Source organism: Micropterus salmoides, unplaced genomic scaffold (genome assembly GCF_014851395.1).
Source record: "Micropterus salmoides isolate LMB-PRFRI ecotype aquatic unplaced genomic scaffold, ASM1485139v1 Ms_hic_scaffold_19, whole genome shotgun sequence".
NCBI lineage: Eukaryota > Metazoa > Chordata > Actinopteri > Centrarchiformes > Centrarchidae > Micropterus > Micropterus salmoides.
In genome coordinates this window covers 26,757,856-26,775,851 of record NW_024041039.1, presented here as the reverse complement: position 1 = coordinate 26,775,851, position 17,996 = coordinate 26,757,856, and the positions used below count along the sequence as shown (strand labels likewise).

Below are 17,996 nucleotides of genomic sequence, written 5' to 3'. Positions count from 1 at the left end.
AAAAGATACATTTGGTGTCTCCCTGTTACCCAAAGCTACAAAAATGAATTGCCATAAAATTCATGTTTATAAACTAATAAGGAACCATGAATTTAAAATGTATATGTAATGTATGCTTTCAAGTACATTATAGCAATTATATTATTATTATTATTACAGCAGTGTAATGTTAAGTTTCTCACACCTCATAGCAGTATTTTAGTATGAAGCCTTGCTTTGATCTGTTAAAGTTAATGCATTATACACAAACTCAACACTTCCTGTTTCTGTTTCAAATTTAAAGCCCTCTAGCATTTCAGTGGACAATGCAAATTTGTAGTGATGGCCCACATTTCCCATTATGCCTACTGCTTAACTAGCTGTTTGTTAAGTTATCTGTTTTATGTTCCAAAGTGCAAATGTAATTAGTGTTTGTAATGTGTCTGTTCAGAACATGGTGGGTAATGTTGGTTGTGTTTGTTATGGTTTATAATTTTAATGTGACTTGTGGAGTACATATTGAAAAATGAGCCATTAACATTCACAATGTTTTACAGATTTGAAAGCAGGTCAGATACATTGAGACAATCTTTGTTCAGCTAGTGGTGGGGCCTAATGGACACCGATGTTAATTGGTTGTTTTTTTCTGTTCATTTGATTGTCCAACTTGTTAGTCCAAAGCAGGTACTCTCCTCTGCCCTCTCTCAGGTTCTCTGGGCGCTACGTGATGCTCACCTGTTCCCGTTCGCCCTTGTCTGCTAATCTCTGTTGGCGGGGACAGAGCAAGGAGAAGCTCAGGTGCCTTTCATGCAGCCGTGTGCAGAAATTTTCTTGTCATTATATTCCATTATGTTTTTATATTTGAATTGTAACCTGCCAACTGAATTTTATTTCCCTTCATATAAATAAAGACATTTCCACCATAAATTGGTGCAGAAAAATGTTTCTAGAATCATTTAAGAGTTTAATGCCCAGAATCTTCTGGGGGAGGGACCCCTACACCCACACACATAGTGTTAAAATATCATCTCGTCTTGTTCTCGTGACCCAACTGTATCAACACATCCCTAATCTGAGCTCTTATGTCACTTCCACTTTTCTACACAAAGTGACGCCCTTGCTGACAGCAATCAGCAAACTTTTGAAATGTTGAACTCGTTCTGCATGAATGGTTATGATTATGACAAGTTAGTACTTAACAAATCACAGGCTACCATGTAGAGCATTTGGCTGTTTTGTCCAACTGGAATTACTATTTTACAAGTAAATACTAGTGGTAAGCTATATTAGTAGTCTTATACTATTATCTGAAATTATGATGAATACACTAACATTAGCCCTAATCAAACCTTAACCACAGGGTGTAATATCAGAAAGTGGTTTTATGTGAAGAGTACTGGCACCTATTTTTTTTCTACTTCAAGCACTGATTCCACACATTTGTTAGACCTCAAGGATACACATAATGCCTTTTGGTGTGTAATTATACAGGAAAACTCTTTTTTAACTGTCAATCTAGAAAATGTATGTCAAGATATTGAACATCTGCATTAAAAAAATGGTTTTCAGATGTTGTGCTTCATGAAAATATAGATACAGTCCCATACCAGTCAAACCCTTTGTAAAATGTATAATAGTATCTGAATTGTATAAATTATCTGAATTAAGCTCTTTCTAAATGCAGCAAGGAGAAGTGCAAGTGTGGGTGTACACTGACATTGCATGCTGTCTTGAGAACATTTTCAGCAAAATAGCTTCATGGGAGTTTGCAAACACTAACTACCGTAATGAGAAGAACATAACTTATTTTGTTTTCACTTAATTTCCCTCTCAGACTCCCAGTTGGGTTAATTGCACTTTATGTAAAGATTATGTTATCATCAAATGACTCAGACTGATGGAGTACCGTATTATCTGAAATCACGGCCTGGGTTTAATGATGCACACTAATTATCAATAGGAAAAGATTATTTCATGAACACTTCTCAACACAACAGGTGACCTTTTAGATGACAATCTCTTAATTACATCAGAAAACATATCACAGTTGGAGATTTTGATGTTGTGAAATGTGACAAAAGGATTCATTTTAGACATAAAGACAAAACACTGACATTTTACACTATATCTTTTCAGGAAGAAATTGCTTGAAATGTCTGTATTTTATAGGACAGCTGTTGGTGAAATACTGACACTTACAATACTGCAGCACTGTATCATTCATAGTAAATAGAGAAAAAAACAAATGACTACGGTAAATAGAGCCATCATTAAGAGGCAACAGGGCTGGACAAATGATGATTAATGACATAAATAACAAGGCACTTAGCCATTCTTCAAACTTAATTAAAAACAATAGTGATTTGAACAGAATGACTCATAAATGTGGAGAAAATCAACCGGAAATACATTTTCCCTATTTCAGTAATCTAGTAAAGTGAAGAAAGGACAAAAAGAAACAGCACTGGTCTCTTTTTGGAATGTGACTGAGCAGCTGCTGACAAAGCTTTTCATGTTTTATTGATCAAAGGAGCTATTGATAGATGGATGTGCTTTTCTCCTCCTAATTAAATTATGACATATATTGTTCTGCCAGACAACAGTCCCACATCGTGCAAATGTGGAGCAGGTTTTTCACTTGCCTCCATGCTGATGCGTGGAGTGAGCAACATATAGCCCCACGTCTCTTCATTCACATCTCTCTGGGGTGTTTGTGGTATTTTTATTTTTTAGCTTCTGCATGGTGTTATTGCCCTGTAGCAGCTGGTTTCCAGCAGTATGCAAACAGAATGCAGCATGTTATTAACAAACATCAGTGTTTGATCAAAGAGAACGAAACCAATTCAGTCATATTTCACTAACTGCACGCAGGATTGTGAATGTTTAATTGAATATTTTGTGTTTTCTAGAAGCTAATCTGATGTGACTGAGAGCAGCATGACAGCATATAATTTGCAGGCCAGTTTGTTATTTGGGGATTGATTGGGGATTTATTCCAATGAACACTACTTTAACATAATGCAGACTGCAATTGAACTTATAAATGAACTAAAAACATTTAACCAACTAGTAAATGAGTGACAGCAGTTTCAACATTGTGGCACATTTATTATTAGACTCTTGCTTCATTTGTGTTCATTACCCTTTGTTTTATACATTTATCTGTTGATTGCATATTTCATTAATTCCTTATTAAGTTGTCAGTTACCATTGGCTCCCTTTTTGTTTTAACATGTTTTGTTCTTTTTGCAAGTATTGCTAAAGCACTTATTACCTATGACAGAAAAACTCTCATCAGCATTAGAAAAGGAAGCGTGAGGATTGGATTGAGTGCAGCAGACCCTGGGAGGATCACTGCCCAAGGCCAACCAGCTAGATTCCCTATTGACCAAGCAACACCGCCCCAGGAAGAGAGCCGGGATAAGAGCTAAGCTAACTTAGCTTGGACCTGAGGCTACTGTCCACCTACTCCTGGCTAATGTGCAGGAAAATGGAATAAACGAAATGGGACTCAGGCTAAGCTACAAATGGAAAATCAAATACTGTTGTGCCCATATCTCTGTGTTGCTCAAACATTGTCATTTTTATTTTTTTTATTTTTATTTTTTTTATAGACACCAACCATATTATCAACACTATCTTGTTGCTGCTGTTTACATTCCCCCATTCCCGCCTAACTGGGACTCTGCTTTTAAGTGTAGTTTTACGGTATGTTGATAAATTTGAGCAGCAATACTAAATGCTATTAATATATAAATTAGTTGTACATTAAGTTTTGCATATAAGTAATTTTTATGAGACAGCTTGATCAGTTAATCATTGGGTTTACCTAAAGGTCCCTGATATGGTTGTGGAAGGCATAGCTGTGGCAAAACTTTGTTTATTATAATCTTTTGCTAAGAACTGGTAACTGACGTAACAGATTTCAATGGAATTCTTTCAAAGAGATAAGAAAGTCAGTTAATACTTAAATCACAATACATGACACCGTAACTTACATTAATACTTAGAATAAGCCTTTCTCCATCCTCTATAAGTTGCCAGGTATATGGGAAACATTTAAACACAGGTTCGCAGCTAGGAATACTGTATGAGTGTAGGACCTAGAAATTGTCCTTTGCTTAGAGCTCTGTGTGACACACAAAGATTCAAACAGACAGAGGTACATCCAGTATCGCTAATAGCCTGAATCCTCAATGTTCTCCTCACTGTAGGCAGTCTGATTGGCTCAGGAGTCTGCAAATGTGTTTCAGTGGAGAGTGCAAAGGGAGAAAGGACAGGATATACATTTTGTTGTAAGACAGTCAGAAAATAAAGTGTCGGTCAATAAGCAATACATTACTGTAAGTCTTTAAGCTTCAACATATATTTAACACCTACACTAATACAAGGTTGTGACATGCAACAGTTGTTTATTTATATAAAGTAGGTACACTGGCCATCTCCATTCACCCCATGTGTGGTTACAAATCACTTAACAACGAAAGGTAGGCAAACCTAAAGGGCAATTAAGGAAGCAAAGCAAGGCCTTGATGATTTGAATCTTGTAAGCAACTGATTATGGAACTCTAAAATGTGATTACAATAAAAAAGCATTTAAAGTATTGAAACGTTTCACTTTGGCTTGAGACAGAGGTGAAATAATATAATCTTATTGTAAATAGGACTTTGTTTAGACCTCACCAAGAAGGATGGAATATTCAGTAGTCCAATATTCAAAAAGATTTTTTCAAGTTGTTCTCATTCATTTATTCAGATCTCAAAATACAAATAAAGTAAAATAAATCAAGATTGGTGAAATTCAGAAGCAAAACTTTAAGGTAAAAAAAAATCTAACAAAACCTTTTTTTTCTCCCACAGAGGATGATGCTAAACACCAGTGTTGGGTAGTAGCTGTTACTAGTTTAATTACATTTCTCAGTAGCTTGGTGGTAGCGTCGCTATTTTCTGAATCAAATAGCTTTTCAGTAACGAAGCTCTTTTATTGACCGAGTAGCGCGGTAGCTTCCACACACACGCTACATTTTCTCAAGCATTTCTGAAGGATCAGTGAGTGACGCCACCGCCACACACGGACCTGTATGTGCAGCCGGCAGAAGCGCTTCCGTGTGACGGTGACATCACGTACCGATCCTTGGGCTGATGTCTGTGACTTTGCTGCAGGGGAATAAAGATACATGCGATTGAGTTTACTTTATATTGTGATAATTATTGTAACACCTCTTGTAAGAAGGATCAGGGTCCAGCCTGGACACCTCTTTCTCTAGTGAGGAGGAAACTTTTATATGTAGTGACAGAAACTTTTTTACATGAGATGAGATGAGAGATCTCTCTCTCTCTCTCTCTCTTTCTCGCCCATTGCCATGAATGTTTAGGTTGTTTAGGTTGCAATGTTGCCAGAGTACAAATTCACATATAAACAGTAAAAAAATACATAATTAATTAATAATGTGATAATTAAGTTACTTACTTACTTACTAGTAGCTTAGCACCCTACATTTTCCAAATAGCTTGCCCAACACTGCTAAACACAATAGCGAAAGAATCATGGCAAGGAAGGCCCACTTAATTTACATAACAAAATCAAAGTACGGATCCCTTTTGTTGCAAGTTTGAGGTCTCGGTGTGATGACCAGTATAACAAATTACGCCCAACAGAAATTTCAATGTTCACTCTTACATCAATGCAGCAAGGTGAAAACTTTAGTCCCTGGAAGCAGAAACAAGATATAAATAGGCATTAAGTTACTCTTAAAACATTATCAGTCACAGCTAAAACAAAACAAACACACCAAAAAACAAAAAGATTTTAAAAAGTTGAGATGTTGAGAGCTAGAGGATAGGGGAATATTTTTTATCTGTGTTCTACTGTGTTAAATGAAGCATTTTCAGTGTTTTCTGATGTCTGCATCAAAATGTGACAACCCCCCTCATCATCTGTGATTAACCCTGACAGGAAGCCGTGTCTGGTGGTTGGCTGTCACACTGAAGCACTTAGCAACAGAGATCACTCCACAGGCATTGGCAGCTTTACTTACAAGTTAGCACAATCAACTCAACTTACGCTAAATCCATTTATTTGACCGGACTGAGTTATACTGTTTTTTATAAAAACAAATGATCAATAAATGGCCATTCCTTGATTTATTTTTTGATATAAAATCAGTAGATCTAACCATATCTCACCCTGATGGTCAGGACACCCACAGGAGGTCATCAGATAAGTCTGAGATGATTTCTGGTTACATAATAAAAAAATTAGATAAATAGATAAACCTAACTTTGTGTAGCAAAATGTATTTAGAAAAGCTTTTTATTATTTAGCCTTTGACGTTAAGCTCTTGATGACAAATTAATTGGTATGCTGTGTGAAGGCCGTTCAAATGATTTGAACATACTCTGTTTTTAGCCAGTTGTCAAGTGGTGCTTTTAAGGTTTCAGCATCAGACACATGATTCATTAAACATAACACCCCAGAGATGGTTTCAAGATCGGAAGTGTAAACTGTAAAATGCAACAGTTAAAATATCACAACAATGTGGTTGTTTATGAATATTCACATTAGAATTTATTTGTGCATTTGGGACCCAGTGGTTATTTGCCAGAAGAAAACAGAACAAAGGAGAATGTGTGCCATGAGTACAGATTATAAAAAAGAAGGGTTACCACGTATTCATACTGTATGGGCTGACCTTTTAAAATGCCATCCTTTGCCGTCAAAGACTGACCCTCTGCCACAGGAGAACAGTGTCACTGCTGCAACACCACCTACGTACGTGAATTGTCCTTCTGCTGAGGCGACCAAGAACTTCTTGATTAATGTTTTATAATGTTTTATGTATAAACGCTAAACACATTTTTGCTCAAGTGAGGAGAAATGGTATAAAACTATTTGTGTAAACGGGGAAGATAATGCACAGCAGTATCGCATGGATGGAGGATGCAAGATTAAAATGATGTCATAATAGGCTTGTTTTTGGATGTAATCCAGCTAGCCTACCATTTACCCCCTGCATACATAAGCAAGTACATTACAACCTGACAGGAGACAAACATGAGCCTCAGGCCGAGGCTCTTTATGTAAGCCTCATCCTAATATTCTCCTGAAACAGATTTTACAACAACAGTTTTGAAATTTAAAATGTGTTATTACCTTTGGATACATAATGCATCCCCCCTTGTGTATTTGTCATAGGCTAAAATATTCCATCTTGAATGCGGCACTGGAGGGCTCAACTTACACAGTCAATTACTGTATGCAGCTTTATCATATATCTTGCATGCAAATGACACCATAAATATACAAACTGATCTCTCAGATGCATCACCCAGCACTAAACAGTCATACACTATAGGTCTGTCACTGTCTAGAAGCCCTTTAAATGTCTTAATATCATACTATGAGAGTAGCAAACTCAGAGTTCTGTCACACAATGGGTGTTGGAAATAAACGTATTAAATACTTTTATGGATAGAATTCAAGACAGGATTATGTTTTGCTGTGTCTGTGCCTAGTCGTACTCTTAATATGTCTATTAAAATATGATGAAGTCCACTGCTATTAATTACATTCATAATAGGTGATAAAACCATAGCTCAACCACACCAAATCATATGAGTTTCACTGGAGTTCAAAGCTTCACATGGCAGTTACTGAGTCTGCCAAGAGACCTAGCTAGTGAGAAGGAGTTTAGCTATTTTGTCCTTCTCCATTATGATTTAGCTACCATCACATTTATTCATGTGGAATAACAAACTGCATTACCAAGATGTTAGTTAATCAAAAGTTATAGATACAGCCCACCGGAGTCACCAATCAAACCGGAGAGATCAGATCACAGTTTAATGTTATCCGATAATCCGTTTTGGGAGTACAAGCGTTCATTCCAAGATGGTTTGCTAGCCTTGTAATCACACCAGATAAATCTAGTCTAAATAAGCTACTTTTGGTGCGAGTGTATGGTGGTTTGTTAACACGTGAACAAGTCTAATTCATTAGCTGAATTGGATTTTATTTGGATGTAACCAACAGTGAGGGTCTGTTGACACTAGTTCTTTTTGCCAAATGAGAGATATTAGAGCTGTCAAACATGACTAATGTCTCAGACTTGGAATTACAACTCAAAGGCTGAACGCTTTTTCTGCTCTGCTGCTTATGATCACAGTCTAAAGAATGTGACGTAAAAGCAGCATTAGCTGTCTAGTTAGCGGTCACCCTATGGCAGGGAGCAGTACATATGATTTTAGCAAGTGCTGTGGGCTAACTGCAGTTTTCGCTTTTAGCACCATTTAGTAGTAGAAATGATATTTGATGTAGAAGTTTATGGCATTATATTTCTTTAGGCAGCAAAAAATCAGATATGTAGTTACTGGACTTTTACACTAGTGCAGAATGGGAGGCTACACATACGTGTCTTCAGGTCCCATCTCAGCAGATCCTTGTAATCAATACTTTTTTTTCTTTAAATATCTGTAAGCATCCGAACACCCCACACATGTTGCTTTACAGCACCACCCTCCATAACTTACACACTCCTGCACTCAGTGTTCTCCAGGGAGGCCATGCAGTGAGACTGGTTAAAATTGTTAAGCACCATTATAATGATTAAATGGATGGTGGTTTGAGCCGGAGTAACACTAATTCCTTTCATGCAGATTTTGCTCAAAGACAGGTGAATTATGTAGCAGTGTAGGCTCACTGAAGCAATCCACAAGCTCTGTCAACGATGCTGCAGAGCTAAAGATAGAGCCAACAGCAGAACAGGTTCACCTCCCTTGCACAAAGCCTACAGTGTTGTAAAAACACATTGGGTTCAATACAGAGGAGTTTCAGATGTGTTTGTGTGTGTGTATTTTATATATATATATATACAATGTGTTAGCTTGTGCACTGGTGTGTGAGCGTATGATTAAAGTCAAGAGAGGAACAAAAGGAAACTTAGCTCTGTCACAGTCTTTGTTTAGTAACTTTGCTAAGGTTTGCTCAAAAATATCTATTCTTGCTTGGAAAATTAGTCTATTAATATCCAAGTAGTACATCCCATGTTTGCACAACTGGGTTGAGCTAGATGTTCGGTTCAAACCACAGTGTTGCAGGGTGTGCACTCAAAGTGGTTTGCTAAGCTATGAGAATGACTATTGCGCAAAATGTTGTTCATGCAGAAGGCCTGTACTGCACACCCCTGTTGTACTGTTTGTGATGTCCTCTCTTACATCAGTCCCAATAGTGTAAGGTGACTTTAGGGAGCGTTGATTCTTTGAAGACATCATTCATTAGCATTCAAAGGGATAGCCCTGGTCCAACCGCCCAGTGCTCAGATCAAAACATTGCCAACAGCAGGGCAGAGGGACGTGCGTTGCATTCTCTCTGACCGCAAGTCTTTGAGACACCTCATTTGCAGCTCAGCTGTCATGTGCAAATCCCCCCAGATAGATAATGTCATGGTATACTCAGCAATCTGTCATGTTATGATGACAGGTCTGTTTGCAGAGAGAGATTGGATGAGATTTGGAAGGACGGTACACCAGCTCTTTGATGATCCAGATCCAGGTGGTAATAGATGTAAGAAAGAGTATGTATGTTGGCTGTGCGGAGACTTGTGAAAGACAAGACAAAGTCAGTGGAAACTCTCAGGACTTATGGATTTCCTCACTTCTTCACTTCTTTCTTGTTTGCTTGTGCAATTGTAACCCTGACTAACAAGGGCCGTATGACTCACTGTGTGAACTATCTCTCTGTTGAGTTAAAGCTAAAGAGGCACACCAAAGATTTTACTTGTCAAAGTCAATCTAGTAGTCATGGTTAGTAGCCTACTACTCAGCCTGGGAAAAAAGTTGCATAATGCCTTCTGTGGTTCTGGAGGAGCTTTGTCAAGCCTGAGAAAATGACTCAAGTTTCATCACCTGGGTATTCTGGCTTGTAAACATCTTTGTAACAGAAATTCTTCATTACAACTCTATTTGGCCTCTATTTTAACCCTTTTTAGTTACACTGGATTTGTGTGGACATTCATGATGCCCTGACTTTTCCTCCAGTGCTACTATGTGGTTAACATTTGTGGTTTACTATGTACTAGATGAATTGGCACAATCTTTTTAGACAGACACCCATTGTCCCCAGAAGATGTATTCTACTGACTCAAAGTATACGCATGTAGTGAACCCGCTAGTGATGCATTGATTGGCTCTGACGTGATCCAAATATGCGTGTATATGCATAAATCATCTACCCGCAACAATAAATATGCAACATCTCATTTTGTTTGTTGCAGTACTCCTCCTAGCAGGATTGGCCCATTGTCTTCTTACAAAACGTGGCTGCTGGGCGTGAAAACGACAACTGTCAGAAACTAGGAATGACACTTTTGCTGCGCTTTGCGCTGGGTGTAAGACAGGGCCCTTAGTCTTCCTTTTTTTTAAGTTAGCTTTATGGAAGAGTGATACTAAATAACTGTAGTACATTCAGAGTACTTTCAGTGGCACATATTTAATTAATATATATAGATATAAATTGGTCAATGTTGCCACAGTGGACAAACTACGTAATGGTGACACTGTCTCTAAATGAAATTGGATGGAATTAAGCCTTCTTTATGTGTGTTTCTGCCTAAGTTGGGCACAATAATAAGTTGTCCACAACCAAATTCTGGCCAGAAATATTGTAAAATGCAAAGAGGATCTCAAAACACAAAAGTGTTTATGTTTGGAACTGGTTCCACTAGTCAACCACCATCCATTGGCATGTTGAACTAATATACAGGAAGATTAAATAAAATCTAATTTCAGAGGAACACAGCAGTCTGAACTCCCCTTGCAGAAGTTCAGTTTTAGCTTTGGTTTGAGATCAGATGTGTTTTCTGTGGCTCTGTTTAGATGATTAACAAGACTTAAACTTTATCATCTGAAACAACAGTGTGTGTGTTTGTGTGTGTGTGTGTGTGTGTGTGTGTGTGTTTGCTATGTAGCTGATGTTTCTTATCTCATTCAGCAACCTAAGGAATGTACTTAGGCATGTGTGTGTGCACACATCTGTGTTTGGTTTACAGTATGTATTTTATTGGCATGTAGAAGTGTTATTTACAGTGTCTCAACGACTCATGCTGCAGTATTTTTGTGAATGAATTCATAATACATTTCAGGCCTTGACAGAAGGGATGTTGGCTGTCCAGTCTTGCCCATAATTAGCTGACAGTAAACACTAGACGCGCAAAGCTTAAACACTCTGCATTTAAAGGCTTTCTTGGCCTTCTCCGATCCGCCTTTATTGACCCCTTAAAGTGTACATAAATGACACGATGCATTCCTGATTGATTACTTCAGCACAACTTATTTTGAATGAAGTGTTCAGAGACCACACAGCTTAATTAATTTCTTTTTAGGCACTCGGTAGCTCACATCTTATTTGAGGTATTTGACATTTATGATCACGTACACTGCTTGTTCTAAATCAAGAAACTGACACAGCAGAGGGAGCATTTTGCTTGGGAAATAAAAACAGATTGCCATAGTTAATAGCCTGAATTTATGTATCATAACGTTAAGATGGACAGTCCTTGATTTACATATCCATCACCTTCAAGGCCTCTTATCCCCTATGTGTAACTTCAGGCTATTAAAAACAACCTAGGCACCACTGCAAGCTGAAAGTGAAAAAGGAAAACCCTTTTTTTCCAGTGTGCCATGTTTCACTTTGTTACATCAACCATAATCTAGAGTGACAGCTGTTGATGACCTACGCGACACGCAACAGCAGTGTCTCAATTATACGGCGTGGAATTGTAACTGTCTGAATTCTGGTTGAACTTTTACAGGTTCATGCCTGTTCCTGTTCGCAGGCGAACAATGTTAAGCCCACCACAAGGCAGTGTGGGCACATGGCCTGCTGTAGGTGGTTATAGGGAGAGATGGAGAATGCTGCTTGCAGGCTCTAGAATCTCATTAAGCATATTGTGTTGCTAGAATCAAAGCAGAGGTGTACTTGGCAACAGCTAACCACTACAACCAAAGGAAGTGAGGAAATCTCTGTGGCTTAGTAACACCCCACACTCCAGAAAGCTCTTGTCAATGGGATTTTAGGAGGATATTCTGCAGCTTGGCATTGTGACAGAGGTGGAAATCACATGACATAACAACTGAAATAGTTTATCAAAGACAACCTGTTCAGTTTATTCTAACTGATAGATTACAACCCAAACAAAAGCAATCAAGCAATCCTATGTGGGAAAATTTGTACTCATAAAGGGTTGGTTATTTTCTGTCTTACCCCTGGGTTATCTTAGCTTCGTTCCAGACTTTTAAATCACTGCCTGAGTTGTTTTTTTTTCAGTGATGAAAAATCACTGGCTTTGAACTCACTGACAGCTGTTTCTTCAGGTGGAGCCAACTGAGAGCTTTGTAGGTGGGATTAATATCCTGGACATTTTGTTTTAATGTTTGTACAGTGGGGGGAAGTGGAGATGTGTCAACTTTACATAAGTGTGTGGCTAAAAACAAAGCTAAATCCAACTTGTCCCAGGTGAAAAGACAGCATACTCACCTGTTCATTTTTCCACCAGGAATGTTGTAATTTAAAAATGAGGTCCAATCCCCGGGTGACATCTGCTGGGGATGTTGAAGTGTAAACTGCAGCACAAAAGAGCTGGAAATAGCTGCTAATAACCCTAAACTCTACTAGCAGCCAGGACCAGTCTCTACAGAGAAATACAATACAGTGGATGTTCAAGTCATGAAAACCCTTTTTTTTGTAACTCTACAAATAAATTAAAGTTATTTAATGAAATGCTCCTCGCTTGCGCCCCTGTACGCAGGATAAGCGGTTGATGATGGATGGATGAATTTCCTCTGCTTGGAAATGATGGGGAAATGAAAAGTCCATAGGTTAATGAATGTGGACCAATCGATGGGATGCGTACAATCAATTGTACAATTTTCATCTTATAAAAACTTTGTTGATGAGGAATATGAAAAGGATTTTTTTTTAAAGTTGGCCTTCCATGAGGATTGAACTCACAATCCACTGAGCTAATCAGCGACACTAAAGCAACTGTGACATTACCATTACCTGTGTTAAACTACTGTTTTGTTACCTCAAGATCACGAGAAAATGATCTTGTTATTACGAGAAAACAACAGTCGTTATCTCGAGATTACAAGATAATCATCCCATCTACCGCCTTTCGTAGATTATCACAATGAATGTTAAATCATTATTTATTTAAAGTTTAAAGTCTGATTTTTGCTCCTGAATGAAAGTTCAAGAAACCAGATGGTTGATTGTGGTTTTTAAACTATTCTTTATGGTCAGAACATGACAAACACTTTACACACAGTAGATCGCTTAACAAATCTGAAGTGGAACATTCAAAACAATTGTGATAAAAAAAAAATTATGAGGCATGAGTAAAATTAAGTCTTTTTCTCAACAAAATAAATAATTCGTGATTCAAATTCAAACAAAAGAAATCAAACGTTGAACATTTCTTGAAAAATTTGTTGTATTGTTATTGTAAAATGACATTTGCAATAATTATCATTTGTCTTTTATTACCCAGCCCAACTGTGTGCCATGTGGACTTTTAAATTTCATTACTTCACTTTTAAACATTGTTTCATACATGGATATCTCAAAACCCTGACAAATACAGTTTTTTTTTTCAGTCTTTGAGTGAACAGACCCTTTAAATTAGCGTCACATCACTGTAGGTATGGGCAGGTTTTTAATAGAGAAAGTGCAAAGGACAGTTATTTTCAGAGATCAAGCTCTGTGCTTTTTTTTCGTTATGTCAAACCGCTGTGACACAGTGCTTATTATCCAGTATCACACTGACTCTATTTAATTTGGTGTCTCTTGTCCATTGCCATGAGACTGCCGCGTCTTCTCTTTTAGCCAGTTGGATTTTGTGTCATTTAGTGTTCTACCCCGACCGTTTATTTGGCAAAGACAGACGCCTGGCAGATGCAGACTTTAAGAAAAGCCTTGTGTTAGCAGAAAGATGTATTGTTCTGTAAAGAGAGCGCTAATTGCATTGAGACTGAAAATTGGTTTTGTTTGTTCACCTCGGCCTGTCCAGCCTGGAGACAGCACACTGTTTTTACCAAAATAAACATAATGAAACCTTGTGGTGCCCATTTCTTTCTCTGTGTGCTTTTATCTTCTCCCATTAGGATGAGAAGCTGCAGTGGGTTCTGGGAGGACATGGGCTCTGACATGGTCACAGAATTTTAATGAGGATACGTATTAATGTTGTGTTAGACACCAGCTATTCCCTCCTTTCATAAATCAAACTAACCTAAACATATTGCCACATTTGAAAACATCATGGACCTGTCTCTGTCTGATCCTGAAGTCCTTATCTTCATATTTTCCCTCAAACTGATTTACACAACCTTTAATCCTACAGACTCAAATCAAAGAGTAAGAGGGGTATAATTACTCAACCCAAAGCCAAAATACTGTTTTTCTGCTCCCTCCTGCACTCCAAAGTGCATTTTAAATGTTTGAAGATTTAATTCCACTGTGGTCAAGGCGAACCACGTGCTGCTGGTTGCAGATACATCTCCGGCAGGCTAAATCAAAAAGGGCAGGTTTTTTATACTATTTAATGCCTTGAAAATGTAAAGACCAACAGTTTAAAATCGTCATCATTCAAAATCAATCATAGAGCTGCCAATTTCCTACAATTGTTTTGTTCAACTCTGCAGCTTGTAGGTTATTGTGATAAGAACAACCATAACCCCTAATTTACTACGACTGTGCCTCTTCCCTCTTTAGGTGACCTGAGAGGTTAAACAGAGACAAATGTGATCAACCATCAAGAGGAGTTGTACCATTCGGACCCCTTCATCTTGACATGACTCGACATGTGTTTGGATAAATGACTTGACCATTGATCGTTTTCCTGTGAGTACCAAAACAAAATGCACACATGTGGAAGAGGAGCATTGGCGTACATTTAAACAGTTGGGGGGGGATGAAGAGAAAGATGGTTTACTCATGTTGCCAGCCACATGTAATGATCTATGATACTAATGCAGCATATACAGTGATTTTAAAAGTGAAAATCTCCTATGATAAAATGATACTGAGATACAGACGCCATCATTCAAACCACAATTTCTTGGCAGGCTTATTCCTGTTGCTTTTTGCTTGTCCAGTAAATCATCTGCATCTACAAAGTACATCTTTGGATAAGTACAACAAAGTACATCATTTAAAAGCACTTTACTGAAGGAGCACACTGTTTTAGCCACTTTACTCATTTGTGTTATGATGAAGGAATGGCAATCATCCATCAGTGCACTTACAGGGTTACAGTCACTTTCAGCAATAATCTGATTTTGTAAACATCAAATATACAAGAAACCAGGTTTTGGTGCTCAGGGAAGGGGATAAGAGAAAGAAACTTCCACAGATAGAGGCACAAAGCCAATGGCTCATTGCAGAGGGGGCTGTTATACAGTGTGCACTTTCTTCACACTTTTATTGTTTTTTTAAACAGCAAGAGAAAGAAATACAGAAGATAGGCTGCAAGCTGCTTTCACACCTGTGGTCCAGTTCATTTGGTCTGGACCGGGGGAAGCTATTACACATTATTGCATTTCAGCTCTGGTCCGCTCAGGGACGTTACTAAGATTGACAGACAGGGGGGCCTTAGCCCCCAGGGCATGTGTAACTTGCGCATGCAAAATCTTTGCACTAACATCTTTGCTACTGTATTAGAACTACACTTATATTAACAACCAGTGAAGCAGCCAAGATGTTAACAGGCAAAAAGTTACAGACATATTCCTTCTTCCATTATTCCTTTCTTGAACAAAAGAACAAAAAAATTAGGCCCCTGTATTATTAAAATTAGGCCCCCTCTCACCCCAACCTGAAAGAGAAACTAGTATAAATTAGTGTTAGTAAATATTATAACATTAAATACAAAGTATAGTGTTAGTATAATTTTAATATACTTACAGGTCACACTTTATTTGGGTAGTCTGCCTACAGATATTCAAACAGTTTATTAGATGGCATTCAACAATTTAACCGTTTCACAAATATAGCTGATATTACACCACTGTGTGATTAGGGCTAATTTTAGTGTATTGATTAGAATTTCAGAAAAATACAGACTACTAATATAGCTTACCACAAGTACGCTACAATATAAATTCCATTTGCACAAAAAATCCATTTAATTTTTGTGGGTTGTTGTCATTCATTAAATTATTATGCAAGAAAAATGCTCTACATGGTGGTTACTCTCTGATTTGTTAATGCTAGTACTAACTTGACATAATCAATAACCATTTATGCAGAACTACAAGTTCAACATTTCAAAAGTTTGTTGATTGGGGCTTCGCTTTGTGTTGTAAAGTGGTGGGGACGTAAGGGCTCAGATTAGGGCTGTGACGACATTTGGGTCACGAGAATAAGATGAGAAGATATGGATGTGGCTCCTCCCCCAGAAGACTTTGAGCATTAAACACTTAATTTCCTGCATTCTGTAGACTTTGCACCAATTTATGGTGGAAATGTCTTTATTTATATGAAGGGAAACAAAATTAAGGTGGCAGGAGACAATTCAAAATATAAAAATATAATGGAATATAATGCAGTAATCGGCAGCTTGTTGTTTTAGCTTAAGTTACTTTTTTGGACAATGCACATTTATTTCTTCTATATTTCAATTTCATTGCATGTTCTTATTGTGCATTGTTTAATTTGCTATGTAACATTTCTTGTTGCATTTTTTTTCAAAAGATTTTTAACAATGGCTTTAAAAAACTGCCATTCTGTTTCTGTCCCCAGCGTCCCAAGTATAAATGACACCTACATGTCAATATTTTTAAATCCTGCCCCATCCAGGCTGTGATTGGTCAGTTCACAAAAAGTGACATTGACGAGTTACTTTCTTCACACCACTGCTTGAAAGGCACTTGAGCTCAGCAGGCAGGTGAGAACGGGAAAAGGTGAGCGTCACGTAGCGCCCAGAGAACCTGATAAGGAGAGGGCAGAGTAGAGTACTGGCAGCCTGTGAGAAGTGCCAGTACGCAAGAAAAAGTCCCAGTACACCAAAGAGTAAAATGCCGGTGCAAAACGGCCCACTTCAAGCACTGACTAAAGTTACTGTAATTTTAGCTTTCAGACACATCAAAGCTGCATGGTGAGAATTCTCTTAGGCCAGACTGAGTTCTTCTGTAGGCTGTGACTTAAATGCTGTCCAGCTGCTCATGTAAATGTGTAAAAAAAAGTATAAAGTAATACCATATCTAATTCCTTTCTCTCTTAGATAAGAAGGCTACTTAATTACACTAATTGCTATTGCTGCACTGTAGATTGGTTCAATCAGAGTGTGATTTTGCTCTGACTTGCATACAAATATACATGCATACGCTCTTGATAAGGATCCTATTTAAAGTGGCTACTATTAATGGCGTTCACACACCAAAACCTCAAGGGGGGCGCCAGAGATCACAAAGGGTTATCTGTTTTGAGGTTGTCCAAAAAACTTTGGTTTGCACATTTAAAAAAAATTGTGATAACACACTAGATTATTTAGTCTGTACACATTTTTTCCTCACTGAAAATACTAGGCAGACTACTTAGTAGTAGGGCTGTAATGGTTTTGAAACAGAGACCAAAATCGCGACACAAAAGTCCACGATCTGGTGTCGCGGATCCGAGAGACAGAACCGCGACATGCCCGCTCATTGAACTGTTGAGCTCTCATTAAGACAGTGCCGCCGGCAGATGCAGTTGTGCTCGGTAGCGGTTTATAGCCTATTGTTGGCTATTTGTATTAACAGTAGGTTATTGTAGGTAATTTTCCACCTTAGATTAGGTTTTATTTGCTTGAATCCGCTCCTCTGCTCTTCTCCTCACACTGACACACACCTAGCCTGCATCTCTGGTCTCTCACGGAAAACACGCCGTCTGTCTCCGCCTCTTTCTGTCTCTCTCTCCCTGTTATGTGTATGCTGACTTTCTCCATCAGCAGTACGTTTCATAAAGTCGCCGTGTTTAATAA

General features: G+C 38.0%; 1 protein-coding gene across 1 annotated transcript in view; it reads left to right on the top strand.

Moving 5' to 3' along the window:
- Nucleotides 1–17,996, top strand: part of LOC119911022 (leucine-rich repeat and fibronectin type-III domain-containing protein 2) — a 144,326-nt gene that overhangs the window by 59,597 nt on the left and 66,733 nt on the right. The window contains exon 3 of the mRNA XM_038729920.1: nucleotides 14,750–14,878. The gene's annotated coding sequence lies outside the window, so the exon portion shown is untranslated. The remainder of the gene's footprint in view (nucleotides 1–14,749; nucleotides 14,879–17,996) is intronic.